Source organism: Notolepis coatsorum (assembly GCF_963971535.1).
Source record: "Notolepis coatsorum genome assembly, chromosome: 19".
In the NCBI taxonomy this organism is placed as follows: Eukaryota; Metazoa; Chordata; class Actinopteri; order Aulopiformes; family Paralepididae; genus Notolepis; species Notolepis coatsorum.
The window spans coordinates 66789617-66809042 of NC_140183.1; positions in this window are offsets into that span (position 1 = coordinate 66789617).

Sequence of the window (19426 nt, forward strand, 5' to 3'; positions counted from 1 at the left end):
CCCCTGTATTCCTCTTCTGTGCGTTTGGCGGCAGGTTATTGTGAAGCGTGTAAATAAGATGACTGTTTTTGTCAAGGAATGACTGTGAGGCTCCTGCATATAGTAGAGCTTTAGATCACTGACACGCATCTGGGCGTTGCATTATCTTTATTGTTTTTATTACGCGCTGGGGTTTTATCATCTTTTTTTTTTTTTTACTTTCTCAAAGCACTATTCATAAAATGTGTGTTTATGCACATCATTATTTACCCACTGCTGACCTGGAACACCCATCAGATTGAAACAGAGCTGAGTGGGGAGATAGAGAGAGAGAGAGAGAGAGAGAGAGAGAGAGAGAGAGAGAGAGAGAGAGAGAGAGAGAGAGAGAGAGAGAGACGAAGAGTAGAGAGAGAGAGAGAGTGATGAGAGAGAGGGAGAGGGAGAGAGAGAGAGGGGATAGATAGAGAGAGGGATGGAAAGAGGGAGAGAGAAAGCGAGAGATAGGGAGAGATATAGGGAGGAAAGGGAGGAGGGAGAGGGGAAAGAGAGAGAGAAGGGGAGAGAAGTGGGGAGGAGTAGAGAGGGATAGAAAGAGAGAGAAAATATAGCAGTTTCCTCTCTCCCTCTCTCTCTTTCTCTCTCTCTCTCTCTTCTCTCTCTCTCTCTCTCTCTCTCTCTCTCTCTCTCTCTCTCTCTTCTCTCTCCCTCTCCAAGAGAAGGCTTAGAGGGGGCCTTCCAAAGCCCTCAGAAGCACCCTTAGAAGGGCCATCTACAGGGGCCACTGTTTCATTCAAGGTTCTGCCAAACGATCACAGTTGTTGTTTCATATCCTTTAATTGGCCGGGGCTTTGAAAAACAAAACTTTTAGCTTTGAATGCCTTTGCCACAGGCAGCCAATTGGCAGGAGCGCAATGGGGGCAAGAGCCTCATTCATAATTTGTAGCACTTTAAAGTTGGCTAAGCCTCTACAGGCAAATTGAAAAGTGTCCAAAATGCAAGAGAGGGGGAAAAGAGCTTTTTAACTGCGTGTCACCATGAGAATACTTGATGACATGGGTGCAATTTTGTGATTTATCCTGCAATTATTGTGCATATTGGTAAAGTGTACGCAACTCAAAGGCCTTATCGTGCAGCTTATGACAGAGTGACTGCGTTGAACTGGATGTGAGCCGTAACTTAATACAGCGGTTGTTATAACATTGCTTTGCCATTACATGGATGTGTAAAGGATTTATGGCTGTTGGAAACAGGGGTGATCCTGTGTCTACTCTTGTAAACAACTCGGCCATGATACCTCGGGATACCAAGGCCCCCCCCAATAAATGTTGGCATTGTGAATGTTGGCAGGACCTTCACAGGGTAAACACAAACGCACAATATGGCATGCTACAAATACCGACTCTTATAAAGGAAGTAATTTTTAACATAATGTGTTGAGTCAGTGAAGACATGGTCTTTTGTTACTTTTCCAAACAGTTAAAAAGCACCAGATGTTTTTTTTTACTCAGTGAAATACATCAGAGACATACTTAGCAGATGAATGTTCTTCGTGCACAAGTAAATCAATGAGATTAAAACAAAAAGAAATCTATCCTATAAAAAATAATGCAATATGGTGGACAATGGGTTGTCCAGGTGCTGTGGAGTGAGGACAGGTCGGTACAGTATGTGTGCAGAATGTAATGTCAACCGGACTTACAGCGAAAGAGGATGGAGGTTTTGTCGTAGTGCCACCATCTGTTCACGTCGGTGGCTGTGGCCCCTGTCTGAGCACCGGGGGCCCTGGGGGGGCCCCACCTGCCAAACCTGGCTGCCTGGGACCTTATTCTGGTCTGTTTCAACATGTACTTAGTACATCGATCGAAAGAGCCGTAGTCAACTGCCAACCTCTTGTCGAATGAAAACAAAAATGTTATCATTCTTTCCAAAAGCAAAGAGGCCTAGAAGCGTGGCTAACTGCTAATGGCGCGCATACCAGAGGCTAACTGCCTACGAAAATACTGAAGGCACTGGAAAGAGGATTTCACCCATCTAATGAACACACTAGACTAGACAATATCAAGATGTATCAATCATGTGGACCAATTGCATGCTTTAGCAGAGGATAAGAAAGCCTTCAGTCGACTCCTTCAGACATTAAGCACCCCCCACAGCCCAAATGGAATGAAAAAAAAAAAAATTTATACTTTTAGTCAATCGGCTATCGGCCAATTCCAGCCAATTGATCAAAGTCGACTATCCAAATCCTTAGTCTGGGGACAGCCCTAGTACTTAGTAAGTGACTCAGTCAATCAGCCAGTGGACAGTAGACTATTCAGATGCAGAGACAAAAATATATACAGTATATAAAAATAATTTGTGGTTTTGGTTTTGGAGTGTTACTTCAGAAAGTCCTGCTCTAAGTAAACTCAATAACCCTTGTGAGGAAACATGCTGGCTTCCACAAGCTTCTGTGAAGAGGTAAAACCAACACAGATGGTTGATTCCAATTCAACCTTCATAAACTTTAATAATAATAATAATAATAATAATAATAATTAATAATAATAATAATAATAATAATAATAATATATAATAATAATAATAATAATAATAATAATAATAATAATAATAATAATAATAATAATAATAATAATAATAATATTAATAATATAATAATAATAATAATAATAATAATAATAATAATAATAATAATAATAATAATAATAATAATAATAATAATTGTTATTATTATAATTTTTTTTAAGTATACTGAAACTAATAGAAAACTAAACTAAATTTAAAAAAAATGTTTTTAACTAACTGAAACCACACAACTCTAACTGAAACTAAACTCAATTGAAGAAATAATAGAGATTACAATTCAAATGTATGAACAACCCTGCCGCAGACTGCAAGTCTGAGCTCACACACCACTTTGTATTAGAACAAAAAGAATTGCAATTAATTTGCTAACATCATTCTTGATTATATTTCAAAAGATTGGATGTGACCGACCTCCACTGTCCAAGACGTTTTCAATACACGACCCACAGGATGCGTGCTGCTACTTACCCAGAAGGGGGAGGAGAGAGAGAGAGAGAGAGAGAGAGAGAGAGAGAGAGAGAGGAGAGAGAGAGAGAGAGGAGAGTAGAGAGAGAGAGAGAGAGAGACGAGGATGAGAGAGAGAGAGAGAGGAGAGAGAGAGAGAGGAGGGAGGGAGGGAGGGAGGGAGGGAGGGAGAGATAGAGAGAGAGAGCATGAGAGATAGAGGGACAGAGGGATAGAGCAAGAGAGAAAGAGACACACGCACACACACACAGAGAGAGAACAGAGAGACAGAGAGAGAGAGTAGGAGAGAGAACAGAGAGAGGGAGAGAACAGAGAGAGGGATGAGAACAGAGAGAGAGATAGAGAGAGAGAGAGAGAGAGAGAGAGAGAGAGATGAGAGAGAGAGGAAGAGGAGAGAGAGAGAGAGAGACGAGAGAGAGAGAAGATGAGAGAGAGAGAGAGAGAGAGAACAGAGGACAGACTGCCATCTACAGATGTGTCCATTGTAGAGAAGTCCCCACTCCACCCCTGCTGCTGTGCTGTTAGAATTCACTTCCAGGAGTAACGGGAGGGTCCTTGCAGCGGCCTGATACGAGATGGGGGGGGGGGGGTTACCACAGAACAGCTGTCTTGTTTCACTTTTTATCGCATCGTGTCACCTTTTTGCATATTGAAGCACTCTGCTTAAATTTCTTTTTATTAAAAATAAATTATACTTTCAGAGTCAGGTTCATGGTGGAGAGAGTGAGGGCTCCAAAATGTTAAGGAAATCAATACCAAAAAAAATCACAATGCTTTTCATTTTATTTTAATGACTTCCTCCACAATGCTAATTACTTTATTCCAAAACTCTTAATGATGAAATACTAATTACAACAAACTGTATAAAAAAAAAGAAAAGAAAAAATTCTCCACTTAAAACAAGTAGAAATATCTTTTAATATATTAACTTTCGCCGTGTGGTGAATGGTGTCACTTCCGCCCCGTAGAGCGAGCCGGGTGTGTTAATGAATCGCTTCTGGAAAAAAAGAGCATCTGAAGGCAGACTTAATTACGGAGCCCACAGTTCTTGCATCATTATGCCATATATCCCCAGCTGAATACAAGTCAGCAGCTAGATAAACAAATTTCATGGCAGCCTTTATGGCGCCACTTCCTGGCCAACCATTGATACCAGTATTTATTCACTGGGCTGCGTGAAGCGAGGCGGGCATGAAAATGTGGCATTAAGAGTGGAATCCTTCATTTTCATCTCATTAATACAGAGAGGAAAAAAACGGAGTACAATGCAAATATGAAACCGTGAGCTCGTACAATGCTTGCCGGTTTACCGTATTTCCCAGGCCAGGTTCGGGCGTTTGGTGGAAAGAAAGACAAAAAAAAAAAACTCTCAAGATTAAACGTTATTGTAAAATTCTGTTAAAATAACATGGATATTAGTTGTCGTCATCAATCTACTCAGTTAAATCAACAAATTAGGTCTACTGTGTGGGGTGGCTCACTTATTTTGTACTTGGTGTCATAGCGAAACGTTCCCCGGTTACCAGATACCGTTTACGCACAACAACGGATATGCGTACATAATCCTCACTCTGTATTGGCCTTTGTATACAAATGTGATAACGTTGGATTATCGTTTTATTAAGCGCTGTCTTTGCCCCCCCCTGGGTTATACGTGCAACCCTGTCGCTTGATGTAAATCAACATGTGCACGCGCACATGCTGTTTCCACACATAGGCTGCATCATGTACAGTGACATACATTTTTTATTCTGTGGATTTCGGTGGAAATGCTTAGCTTACCCAAACAAACAGGGCATTGTTTGTGTGCGTGTGTGTGCATGTGTGTCTGTGTGTGTGTGTGTGTGTGTGTGTGTGTGTGTGTGTGTGTGTGTGTGTGTGCATGTGTGTCTGTGTGTGTGTGTGTGTGTGTGTGTGTGCATGTGTGCATTTGTGTGTGTGTGTGTGTGTGTGTGTGTGTGTGTGTGTGTGGGGGGGGGGGGTTGCAGCTGTGCTCCTTTGCCATATCCTGCTACCCACCGTGGCCACACACGACTGGCACTTCCTCTCCATTGTGTGTGTCTGTGTGTGTGTGTGTGTGTGTGTGTGTGTGTGTGTGTGTGTGTGTGTGTGTGTGTGTGTGTGTGTGTGTGTGTGTGTGTGTGTGTGTGTGTGTGTGTGTCTGTGTGTTTGTGTGTGTGAGGGCCACGGGTAACACTGAGCACCCTGGCGACAGGGCCCACGCCCCGGGGGCCCGCCGATGCCTCCTCACACCCTCCACTTTCAGTCTGCGGGGACTGCAGCCTTCGGTGCAAATGTCTGTTTTTGACTCGAATAATACAATGAGACTGTGGACAGCTGTACTTTACACAAATCCTACCAAATTATAGGGGAATGGAAGGCCGGAGGAAGGATGGGAGCCTGATAGATTAAGTTTCTTTTTTTTCCCTTATTTTTATGTAAGACCGTACATTGTGGTATCCTCGGCGTCCTGCGAAGACCTTGTATCTACGGTTTATCCCTTTTTTGGGGAATCGTGGATCGTAGAGTCCCTCACCTAGAGGCGTCTTGCGTCCATGCTGAGCGCTACCTGAGGCGAATCATCGTGACCACGTTCTAGAATGTACTAGAATACTCGCCGTCAATCAACTGCCCCCCGCCCCCCCTTTTCAATTTACGACAAGTTGACTGTAAAGACATGGGATGCTGCCAACACCACAGACTTACCCGTACCTAACTATATCAACTAAGAGCGCCATTTACAGGGAAGGCTATCATCGCCTCGCCGCTTTTAATCTCACTTAAAAAGACATAATCATATTTACAGTGGATTTGATCTGAGAAGTCACACTTGCATCAGTGTACGCTATTTCCACAGCGGCAATCGCGTTCATCCAAAGTTAAACAATGAGCATCGGACATGTTAAGAAACAGCGCAAAGTGCCTCTGTTAAGAGCATGGCACACACAAGCGGAAATCACTTAATGACCTGTTTGTATCGGCCCCTAATCCTTGAGCATTCTCCTAAAATTGCTCACTCCACGCTGAAACGTATGATTACTAGCTTGGCTAGCTCACAGAGGTGTACCCAGGGGTTTCGGCTTGATAGAAGTAGCCTGGTCAATTAAAATAATTATAGTATTTCTGTGATAACTGCGAGGGTCTGGGTATTTTGGAACATTTTGGGATTTGCATTTAATTGTAGCTGTGAAGTCCACCTTCTACTTTTCCTATAAAGCAGCTGATTATATGGAAGTAACACAGTCATTTGGTGAGGGTTAGCCTATATTGTGGTGTGTCCTAAACCGTGGGTCGTGTAGGGAACATGGGACGTGGTCTTGGCTACGCTGGGTCGCCTGAATGATGAAACGCGATTGCACTGTATGTTCTCATGAACCTGGATTCCAGGGTGAGCAGGTTTAGAGGTGATGAAATGCTTTCAACTGTTAGTTGTTAAAATGTTATTGTGAAAATGACCTTTTCCTGTGATTTGCATTGTTTCTGCAGAATGAGGTGTTGTCTCAACACTAAGAAAATCTGTGAAAATGTAGTAAGCTACACTACTAGTTACTCTCGATTAAATATATCTCAACTACAATGGAAGCTATCCCCAAAGAAATGTAGCAAGCTACACTACAAGAACATGGCAAAAATAGCTAGGTACATCGGCACTACTTTTTTTTTTTTACTTCATGATCAAGTTTCCACCAAACAAATAGGCAGGCAAAAAAATTCTCAGTTTGATTTTTTATTATAAAACTGAAACAATCCCTCTGTCTGGCTTTTTGTGCCATCCTTTTAACATGAACTTGTATTAATGTACCTTGCGGTACCATGTACAAAATGTCAATAAAGTATGATGAAAAAACTGTGGAAACATAATAAATAAAAGGCAGTGAAACAATAATCAAATAAACACCAAAATATATACTATCTCTATTGGAATGGAGACTGTTCAGCACAGGATAAACTACTGTTTCAACTCAAACCACAGTAGCTAAATGTAGCTACTTACTAACTTACTTAAAAACTTTCTTACTGCATTTTACTATTATGCTACCATGCCTATACTACTACCAACTATGCTAATGTCTATACTACTAAATTATGTACTCAGAGTATAACACTCAAGCTCGACACTGCTATATAGTATATAGACTGTACATTAGTACACTGCATAGTATTGTATATTATATGGTAACTCAGAACATTGTACATATGTCTATACCGAACACTGTGACCTCATTTTCTTCTTCTAAATTACATGCTATACTATGTTATTTGATACTATCTTGTCTAGCACAGTCTCTGGAGCGTAACAGTAAGAAGCATTTTGTATGAAAGTATTCTGTACTTCTGTATGACAACTATTAAAGAAACTTGAAACTTGCTAGACAAACAATACTACTTATCCTTGGCTGCTAGATATGTACCACTCCTGCTGACTTGTTGTAGACAATTTGTAAGTTGCTTTGAATAAAAGCGTCAGCTAAATGACCAAATGTATTTAAATATGTAACTCAATACTGGGAGGCTGCAATTCGAAACTGGCCACCGTAAATGTCCAAACCCCCCCACCCCACCCCCTCCTAATAGACAGTCTCCTCCCCACCGCATGTATATATTCTCTCCCCACCGTATGTATATTTCTCTCCCACCCACCCACCCCCTCCTAATGTACAGTCTCCTCCCCACCGTATGTATATATTTTCTCCCCACCGTATGTATATTTCTCTCCCACCCACCCACCCCCTCCTAATGTACAGTCTCCTCCCCACCGTATGTATATATTTTCTCCCCACCGTATGTATATTTCTCTCCCACCCACCCCCTCCTAATGTACAGTCCCCTCCCCATCATATGTATATACTCTGTCAGGATCTATGGGTAACAGTACTGTATATTTGCATATCGTATATGTCACAAATGTAACAGTACTAAATACCTGTATGTCATCTCTGTTGTGTATGTCATAAATGTCACTATGAATTGAAAATGGGGGACCCTGATGTAAACAAGACAAACATCTTTCTCTGGTCTGCATCCCCTTAACAATTGTGTGTATTGAGCTGTACTGTATATTGTACCCATTCTGCAATCTGTTAAATAACATTTTCATTCATTCATTCATTCATTCACTCACAAAACATTCCATGGCCTCACAAAAAAGGCCTTAAATGGTCATTTCACTGTCATCTGGGGACCCTCTTAGTGTATGTATTTTCTTAGTTTGCCTTTTCTTTTCCCCACCCCCATAATATTGTTCATTTTCTGCCTACAGTGAAACATGATAGCAGCTATCTGTTAGTTAAAGCTGTTGACAAAAAAGTGCACTGACTTGTGTGCTGTTTGGGAACAGTTGACAATAAGTGCTGTGACAAACTGTCAAAAAGGGCTTTAGTTTTTGAGATAACCCTACCGGAGGTAAAACAAAACACAAGCATGTTTTTCCTCATCTCTAAGGTCTCCCATATATGAAATGGATTCTTGTATACAAATATTTTACTGCAAAACTTGTTAAATTGATAGATATTGTTATACACTCCCAAAGGAAAAAATAACGAAAATATAGCCTGGCCGTATGGGAGTTGAGACATATAAACTCATGTAGATTAATAATACAAGCTCCAAGAGCTTTCAAACTTGACATGCTAGCAGACTTAACCTAATAGAAAAACATGGATGTGAATATCTTTATGCATGTAGGAAATATATACCTATGTACACATACTTAAAATAAGCGGAAATGTAAAAAATGTATATCTATGCAGAATGTTCTCATTTCCTTTGTAGTAGCTCTGCCATGGATTGTCATAGAAACACAGATGAGGGCTTTTTCGGAAAGGTGTGGTTGTGCTGAATCCAGCAATACCACATGTGTAAATATAGCATGCATGGTCAGGGAGTTACATCAGTAAATGTATGAGGTGTCCTAAATGAAAGAAAATTAAACATTGACATAATGAAGTCTTCAGTCCAAAGCCCATTATCAGTGGTGGCATGTTGATAAATTCAATGTTACTGCAAAGTAAAGTCACTTGAGGTAATGTTCTGGTCTATAATGTTTTATTATTATTATTTTTTTATCATTTTCCCCCCTACTTTTTTCCGATTTTTCTCCCATCCCACTGTTAGTCGTTATGCCAATTCCCAACCCCTTTCCTGGTTGTTGCGTACTCCCCCCTACTGTTGGTCCGGGAGGCCGGAGACTGTCACATGCTTTCCTCCGACGCATGTGCAGCCAGCCGGCAGCCAGCCTGGTAGCGCAGATTCTCACCGGGAGAGTGTAACGTGTGGAAGGTCACACTACCTCCCTCCAGATCCTACCCTCGCTGTGCAGGCGCCCCAACCGAACTGTAGGGGTCGCTGTCCACAACACCCAGGACCCACCCATCAGCTTTCCCACCCCTAACACTGCCAATTGTGTTAGTATGAACGACCAGCCAAGCTGATAGCAAAGCCGAGAGCTGGATTCGAACCCAGCGTCTCCAGCGTTGATGGCGAGCGCCTTGCCCACTACACCACCTAGCCGCCCTGGTCTATAATGTTAATATATTTATGATACATTTCATAATTTATACATTTCATATGATACATTTTATGATACGTCATATGGAAGCAAAGATCCAATTGAATCAGATTGAAATAGAACTTTGTGACATCCTCCGGGCACGACGCAATTAACACAAGTAGATTTATTGAACTGATTTTAATGAAGCTTGTTCATTCTCCATCCAAACCTTCATCCAAACCGTAAAATCTGTATAACATACAAATGCATACAAAAGATACCATTAACATTGAAAGTCCATTAAAACCATGGTCAGAACATCAACTGTCACATATACCAAAATCATCATCCAAAACAATCAATACCTTATTGGCTGCGTGCCAGTATAAGAGAACATCGATGCGTTATGGTGGTATGTCTTTGATCTTTATCTTGGAAGATTGTCTTGTTAAGTTGTCTTGATGGATTGTCCTTTGCTTGTTAAGATTGACAGGTAAATCAATAATCCACCCACAGCCATGTGGCAACTCAAGAGAAAGAAGGCGGAAACATGTCACCGGATACCAGGTGGACCAATTCTCGTTAGATGAAATAATTGCACAAACAAATAGAAATAGTGTGCCACTAATATATCTTATATAAACCCATAAGAAATACAGTGAATTACAATTGTGTGTATTATTATTAATATACAAAAATAAGCATATAAAATTGTAAACGAATACAACTATATTAACACTTTGATCGCCATGGTTAAATTCATAATTTACCATCCCTAGCCAGCTCTATTTGTCTACGTTATACTTTTTCATTCACATATTCATACTAAAATATGGTCTAAAGTATAAGTACGTTTTTATCGTTTTCTGCAGCTTTCTCCAGAACTTGATTTATAGCCCCAAATGCTTTATATTGATGATCAAATACAGTTTGGTAGCGATCGGTGCCAGATGAAAAATTTCAACTGGAGGTACTTCTAGAAGTTACTACGTATCATCTGATATTGACCGGATAGGCGGGGGGTCGTTTATAATTCCGTGGGCAACGTTATATCATTCGTCTAGTGTGGGTCATATGGTCATCAGAGCAGTTTATATGGAACACGTTAGAAAATAACGCTGGATCTTACCGTATCTTCCTCGCGCCGTTGGACGATCAGCTTGGAGTAGACAGTTTTCGATTATGGGATATTGATATAGATGAACCATTTCCAGGTTGTATAATACTATATACGTCCAAATAACGTTGTTTATTGAGTTAGGGCGAGCGATTGATTATCCAGTGTGTTGAGATGGAGTCCGGCTAACGATCGCGAGTGCCCGGACGAAATATGGATGAGCACTTCCTGTTTGGCGCGTCACTTCCTGTTGGCCGATCTGCCGATCGGCCACCAGATGGCGCTCTTGAACCGTTAGACAGTTGAGTGGAGCTCACCAGTACATCTCATGTCTCCGGAGGAGAAATATGATTTCGATCACAGATTTTTGAAATATTGATATCAAAGACGAGTTACGGCGTCTTCGGCAGAATGAGCATGGCGAGCAAAGACGAGTTACGGCGTTCCCGGCGATTAAAGTGTTAACCAACTGTTAACCATAGCTGTAGTTACAACCTTTATTTCAATCTACTGTGTTCTGAGCCCCCTGCTGTATTCACTGTACACACATGACTGTGTGGCCAGGTTCAGCTCCAACTCCATAGTGAAGTTTGCGGACGACACAGTGGTGGTGGGGCTGATCTCTAACAATGACGAGAAGGCCTACCGGGAGGAGGTTGATGAACTGGCACGCTGGTGCCGGGATAACAGTCTACCCCTGAACATTGGTAAAACCAAAGAGCTAATCGTGGATTTTAGGAGAATACAGCAGGGGACAGACTGCGGATAAATGGGGCTATCGTGGACAGGGTGAGCAGTTTCAAGTACCTGGAGTCCACATCACAAAGGACCTGACATGGTCAACACACATAGATTCTGTGGTGAAAAAGGCGAAACAGCGCCTCTATCACCTGAGACAGTTAAAGAAGTTCAGAGTATCGGGGAAGACACTCCACTCCTTCTACTCCGGGGCTGTAGAGAGCATTCTGACTGGAAACATCACTGACTGGTTTGGAAACAGCACGGCACAGTACAGGAAGGCCCCTCAGCAGAGCGTACTATGGGTATTGCACTACCACCCCTGCAGGACTTATATAACAGGAGGTACAAATCCAGAGCCTGCAGAATAATGAAAGACCCCCACCACCCCAACAACAGCCTGTTCAAGCTGCTGCGGTCAGGCAAGCGCCTACGTACACACGCTACGAGCACAGACTCCGGCTCAGCTTCTTCCCCCAGGCCATCAAAACACTGAACACTGAACTCTCCACTCACAAGTACACATGAGCACACACACATGAGCACACACACACACACACACACACACACACACACACACACACACACACACACACACACACACACACACACACACACACACACACACACACACACACACACACACACACACACACACACACACACACACACACACACACACACACACACACACACACACACACACACACACACACACACACACACGCACGCACACACACACACCACAAAAGGAAAGAACAGATGTGGTTCTTGTATAGTATAGTTTAGATATAGTAAGTAATACATAATGACTGAGTTAAAATTGTATAATGTATAGTAGTGTACATAGAACCAGTGCCTTCTCAGGAATTTTGCATGTCTATTTTTATCATGCACATCTTATGTCTTACCTGTTTTTTTTTAATGTCTATTTTATTATTGTATTATTGCACAATCGATGTGGGGATGACCACCCGCATTTCACTGTATGCCTTGGTATGTATGTGACAAATACACCTCTTGATTATTGATTCTAGCAACACATCACCGTCACTCATCCACATTATCATCAGTGACTAAATGGATCATATTTGGGCAGTCAGGGAAAGAGCAAGAGCAAAACTCAGTGCAAGTCAAGCCAACTGAAAGACATTGCATTTGCTGACATCATTGCAGTTTCCATCTTTACAGTACAGGTGGGTGATGTCTCGAACTTACTTAGGTGCCGGTGCTTTCTGGAACATAACAGGTGCAATCGTCCCATCTTCTCTGAGCCTCCACCCTCTCTACCAACTGGGTTCCAGAGAAGAGGCTTGGCACATGTTGCTGGAAGGCATCTTCTGTTGGGGGTAGATTTGTAGCTGATGAATCTGTGGTAGATGCTAGTGTGTACCTCAGCTCATCCAGGATGGTGCAAGGATGTCCATTCTCCATTTTCTTTTGGCCATACAGGAGGAGGGCATACTGTGTTCTCTGAAGAGATTCTCTGTGGCCCTGTATTGGTTATGTAGTTGCTGACAAAGCTAGAGCAGCCTTGTTCCCACTGATCCTCAGGTATTTCCTGTAGTTAGGAACACTTGATTGTCCTGTGATAATATGTGTTGGTCTGCTGGTTTGGATGGTGCCTCTTCTTTGCCTTTCAAGGTCTTTGATTGAGTGTTGATGGTCATATCTGTCAAACACTATAAAAAACGCAGTTGATGCCTTCCTTTTTGTTGCGATCCTTTTCCAGACACACTCACCCAGATCATTGTATGTCTGAAAGGGCCACAGAGAATCTCTTCAGAGAACACAGTCATCTTGGAAGGTGGCTTTGAAAATGGTGAGGAGGTTAAGACAATTAGCAAGTCAGGCGTTGACTGCTTGACAGATCTTTATAGTGACCAGGAGGAGGCTGACACAAGATTGGTGTTACATGCAATACACCTTGCACAGTCACATTCTCGTCTCATTGTCAAATGTGATGATACAGATGTACTGGTTTTGCTTGTGTACTATTCAAGCAAAGGGATGTTTGGATCCTCAACAGTGTTCATGCACTCTGGACATGGCCCAAAGGAAAGATCCATCGATCAGAAGCTTGGAGCAGCACTTTGTGAGTGTTTACCTGCATGCCACACCCTCACAGGTTGCAATACCACAAGCAGCTTGTACAGAATTGGGAAGACCACTGCCTTCACAAGACTGAGGACCCATCTGATTGAGTTAAAAGAAACACCTAGAGGAGGGTTTTCCTGTGGCAAGAAAGTATGCCCTCCTCCTGTATGGCCAAAACAAAATGGAGAATGGACATCCTTGCACCAACCTGGATGAGCTGAGGTACACACTAGCATCTACCACAGATTCATCAGCTGCAAATCTACCCCCAACAGAAGATGCCTTCCAGCAACATGTGTTGAGAGCCTTGAACCAAACAGCATTGTGGTGTCACAGCCATCTGACCAAGCCTCTTCTCTGGAACCCAGTTGGTAGAGGGTGGAGGCTCAGAGAAGATGGGACCATTGAACCTGTGATGTCCCAGAAAGCACAGGCACCTAAGGAAGTTCGAGACATCACCCACCTGTATTGTAACGATGGAAACTGCAATGATGCCAGCAAATGCCAATGTCTTTCAGTTGGCTTGACTTGCACTGAGTTTTGCTCTTGCTCTTTCCCTGACTGCCCAAATATGTTCCATTTAGTCACCGATGATAATGTGGATGAGTGACGGTGATCTGTTGCTAGAATCAAGAATCAAGAGGTTTATTTGTCACATACATACCAGGGCATACAGTGAAATGCGGGTGGTCATGCCTGCATCGATTGTGCAATAATACAATAATAAAATAGACATAGACAAAAAACATAATGGAATAATGGGATTTATGATTAGCCAATGTACATATCGATCTACCAGAATCCGATGACTAATGAAGAAATGCTGCCGGCGATCACATGGCCTGACGGTAGGACACTATTCACATGGCCTGACGGTAGGACACTATTCCCCCAAATTACAGCTGGATTGCACATTGTTTTAAAACCTAACGTGATGATCAGTGAACATGGCTGATTGAACGCACACTCTATTGCTAATCAATAATACTAATCGGCGTTCCCCGCCGCCCCCATTTCATCCATAGATGCTCTGTCATAGTCCGGATGCTACGCAATTTGTTTTATTTCATTCGTATATATACAGCAGAAATGGCGTTTGATATAACGGCGCCAACGTTTAGCCTATTATCTAGCTTCCTGGAAAAAAGACTAGACGAAAGGCGCGATAAACCTTATATTCACGACGCTATAAAATGACAACCAACAGATGGATTTTTATTTTCTTTAAGCCATTATGAAGGCACGGTTTATGCACTCAAGTGACAATGAGAATAACAGATAGCAATACTATAAATGATATATATATCTCTTAGAAAGTAAACAAACCGCTGTCCTCTGAGGCATAAATCGCCGCAAGACTGCGGACGCCAAAGTGTTAAAGTGACTTTTATATTCTTCATTCCTTTAAAGTGACTTTTCCATTTAGTTTAAAGTTACATTTTGTTTAAAGCGGTTGCAGCATGTGTGGTGTGTGTGTGTGTGTGTGTGTGTGTGTGTGTGTGTGTGTGTGTGTGTGTGTGTGTGTGTGTGTGTGTGTGTGTGTGTGTGCGTGCGTGCGTGCGTGTGTGTGTGTGTGTGCGTGCGTACGTGCGTGCGTGCGTGTGTGTGTGTGTGTGTGTGTGTGTGTGTGTGTGTGTGTGTGTGTGTGTGTGTGTGTGTGTGTGTGTGTGTGTGTGTGTGTGTGTGTGTGCGTGCTCATGTGTACTTGTGAGTGGAGAGTTCAGTGTTCAGTGTTCTGATGGCCTGGGGGAAGAAGCTGAGCTGGAGTCTCTCTGTGCTCGTACCGTGTGTACGTAGGCGCCTGACAGCAGCAGCTTGAACAGGCTGTTGTTGGGGTGGTGGGGGTCTTTCATTATTCTGCAGGCTCTGGATTTGCACCTCCTGTTATATAAGTCCTGCAGGGGTGGTAGTGCAATACCCGTAGTATGCTCTTCTGAGCGCACCACTCTCTGGAGGGCCTTCCTGTCCTGTGCCGTTCTGTTTCCAAACCAGGCAGTGATGTTTCCAGTCAGAATGCTCTCTACAGCCCCAGCATAGAAGGAGTGGAGTATCTTCCCCATTCTGATGACAACAGCAGAGAGGGTAGGATCGTTTAACTGAATAATACTGTGTACATCATTTTGAAGTGTGTGACTAAATTGTGTTGTGGAAATTGTTTGTAATTAGTTTCACCCAGCTGACAGAAACTGGAGGTGTGGCCTTTATGCATGTGGCTTTTGTAGTTAAGTGGGCACTTGTGACAGTTTTTTTTGTTGTTAAATACCAGATTTTTCTCTGTTAGAATCATTCTGATGACAACAGCAGAGAGGGTAGGATCTTTTAACTGAATAATACTGTGTACATCATTTTGAAGTGTGTGACTAAATTGTGTTGTGGAAATTGTTTGTAATTAGTTTCACCCAGCTGACAGAAACTGGAGGTGTGGCCTTTGTGCATGTGGCCTTTTGCTGCAGGTGTCACTCATCAGTAATTAGTGATAGTGATTTAAAGACTTGCTGGCTTAGCGTCAGTGAAGCGTCGAGAAACGAAGAGGGACAAAGAGGAGGAGTTTTCCTGGAGTTCTCTGCAGAGGGATCCACCGATCCACCCAGTGCTAAGTACACCATAATCCTATATTTCCCTCCCACTCTGCTATTTCCCTACTATCTCGCTTCCTCCCTACAACCTTCTCCCTGCCACTCTTGACACCACAATGTGCCTCATACCTATATCCACAATCTGCTCCTCCAGAACAGATTCAACCCATCCACGCCAGTTTGCTAGCAACCCGGCTAATCTCTCATACCCTCCTACAGCCACTAATACACCTGTCACAGTACAGGGAGGCTTATGGAATTGTCAATCAGCAGTCAAGAAAGCTGACTTCATTACTGCCTACGCCCATAGTCAAAATCTGCAGCTCCTAGCTCTAACTGAGACCTGGATAACCCCCAATAACTCATCAACACCTGCAGCATTATCTACAAACTATAACTTCACTCACACACCTCGACCCTCCAGACGGGGTGGAGGCACTGGCCTCATGACATCTCCTTCATGGGCTACAAACCTAACACAACTCCCAAAACTGTCACTCTCCTCCCTCGAATATCATGCAGTATCTGTCTCTAATCCTTTCAATCTCACCATTGTTACACTCTATCGCCCTCCAGGTCCCCTCGATCACTTCACAGATGAGCTGGACATGCTTCTAAGCTCCTTACCGGAAGATGGTACCCCTCTCCTTCTATTGGGCGACTTCAACCTGCCTGACTCATCTCAGTCGGTCCCAGTGGTCTCCCTCCTACAACAATTTGACCTGACTCCCACTGCCATGCCTCCCACCCACAAAGCAGGCAACTCCTTGCATCTCATATTTTCCCGTAACTCCAGCATCATTAACACCACGGTAACTCCCCTACATGTATCTGACCATTCCTTCATATCCTTCTCACTAACTCTCATGCTTAACCGAAAGGTCTTCACCCCAACTCAAACCGTCTCACTCAGACGCAACCTGCCCTCCCTATCCCCCTCCACCCTCTCCTCTGACATAATATCCGCTCTACCTTTGAGTGACACCTTCTCTGCTCTCCCCACAGAGATGGCAACCTCCACCCTCCTCTCAGCCCTTGCAACCTCCTTCGACAAGCTCTGTCCCCTCGTTGAGAAACCTGCCCGCCGTTCCCCACCCAGTCCATGGCTGACGGATGCAGTGAGAGAACAAAGACAGGTCCTGAGAGCGGCTGAGAGGAAGTATAGAAAGTCACGCCTCACTGCTGACATCGACACATATCACAACCTCTTGTTAACATTCTCCAAAACCATTACTAATGCCAAAGCTTCTTTCTTTCACCATAGGATCGAGGCCTCTGCCAAGAATCTTCGCAAACTGCATGCTACCATGTCCTCCCTCCTCACTCCCCCCCCACCCCCTCCTCCCTCATCTTTTTCTGCCGAAGACTTTGCGATCTTCTTTGAGGAAAAAGTGGAGAACATCCGCAGCTCCTTCTCCCAACCCCCACCCATTCCAAACACTGAATCGAGAACCTCATCCTTCACTTTGTCATCTTTCTCTCCCATTACAGAAGCCGAGACCCTGACACTGGTAACGTCGAACCGTCCGACTACATGCCAGCTGGACCGGCTACCCTCCCCACTCCTCCAGACCATAGCACCGAACATCCTCCCATTCCTAACTGCAACCATCAACTCCTCACTCAACTCGGGGGTGGTCCCCACATCCCTAAAACAAGCCAGAGTCACGCCCCTCATAAAAAAACCAACCCTGAACCCCACCGTCATAGGCAACTATCGTCTTGTCTCTCTTCTCTGCTTCCTTTCTAAAACACTTGAACGTGCTGTATCCAACCAACTTAATGCTTATCTCTTACAGAATGACCTCCTAGACCCCAATCAGTCTGGCTTCTGGACTGGCCACTCCACAGAAACGGCCCTCATTGCGGTCACAGAGGCACTTCACTTAGCAAAAGCGAAAGGCCTCTCCTCTGTCCTGATTCTCCTAGATCTATCTGCAGCCTTCGACACAGTCAACCATCAGATCCTCCTCGCGGCCCTCGCAGTAATGGGAGTGGCTGGATCTGCGCTGACATGGCTCACATCATACCTCAACGACCACTCCTACCAAGTGTCATGGAGAGGGACTCTGTCGGCCACCCGCCCCCTGCGGACGGGTGTCCCCCAGGGCTCGGTCCTAGGACCCCTTCTCTTCTCCCTCTACACTAAATCACTGGGTAACATTATCACGTCTCATGGCTTCTCATATCATTGTTATGCCGATGATACTCAACTCTTCCTCTCCTTCTCTCCCTCAGATATCCACATCTCTGAGCGGATCTCGGCCTGTCTGTCCGACATCTCCGCCTGGATGACGACCAACCACCTCAAACTGAACCTAAGCAAAACAGAATTGCTCCACCTGCCGGCCAAATCCTCCCCCCTGACCGACCTCTCCATCACAGTCGAGAATGCTGCTGTGACCGCGTCCCCGACCGCCAAGAAACTTGGTGTTGTCCTCGACGACCAGTTGAACTTCTCTGCTCACATCGCAGCGACAACCAGAACCTGCAGATTCCTCCTGAGCAACGTCAGAAGGATACGCCCCTTCCTGACAAAAGAAGCCACCCAACTACTCGTCCAATCAACAGTCATCTCCCGCATCGACTACTGCAACGCACTGCTAGCTGGCCTCCCGGCCACTGCCACCAAGCCTCTTCAACTCATTCAAAACGCAGCGGCCCGCCTGATCTCAAACCTACCGAAGTCGGTCCATGTCACCCCACTTCTTAGGGACCTGCACTGGCTCCCCATTGCTGCACGTATCCGCTTCAAGGCCCTCGACCTAGCATACCGTGCGGCAAAGGGAACCGCTCCCGCCTACCTCCGGTCAATGGTCTCTAACTATACACCCTCAAGACCCCTACGCTCTGCATCTTCTGGCCGCCTCAGACCTATTCCTATCCAAGCTCCCGGAGGGTCATCAAAGAGAAGCCGCCTATTCTCAGTCCTTGCCCCACAATGGTGGAATGAACTACCCATCCCAGTTAGGACAGCCGAATCCTGTCCAATCTTTCGCCGTCGACTAAAGACTCACTTCTTCAACCATTATCTGAAATGATGATAAAAAAAAAATATATATATATCTAACCCTGACTAACCTTACTGTCATGCACTTGTCCTAATAAACTAACCTACACTGTAATACGCAACACTTTGATAAACATTGTTACTCAGCTGATAGAGTTGTACCCTTATTGCTGTCTTGTCGTACAGAACTTGTAAGTCGCTTTGGATAAAAGCGTCAGCTAAATGACTAAATGTAAATGTAAATGTAAATGTACTCTGAACTTCCTTAACTGTCTCAGGTGATAATGGCGCTGTTTCCCCTTTTTCACCACAGAATCTATGTGTGTTGACCATGTCATGTCCTCTGTGATGTGGACTCCCAGGTACTT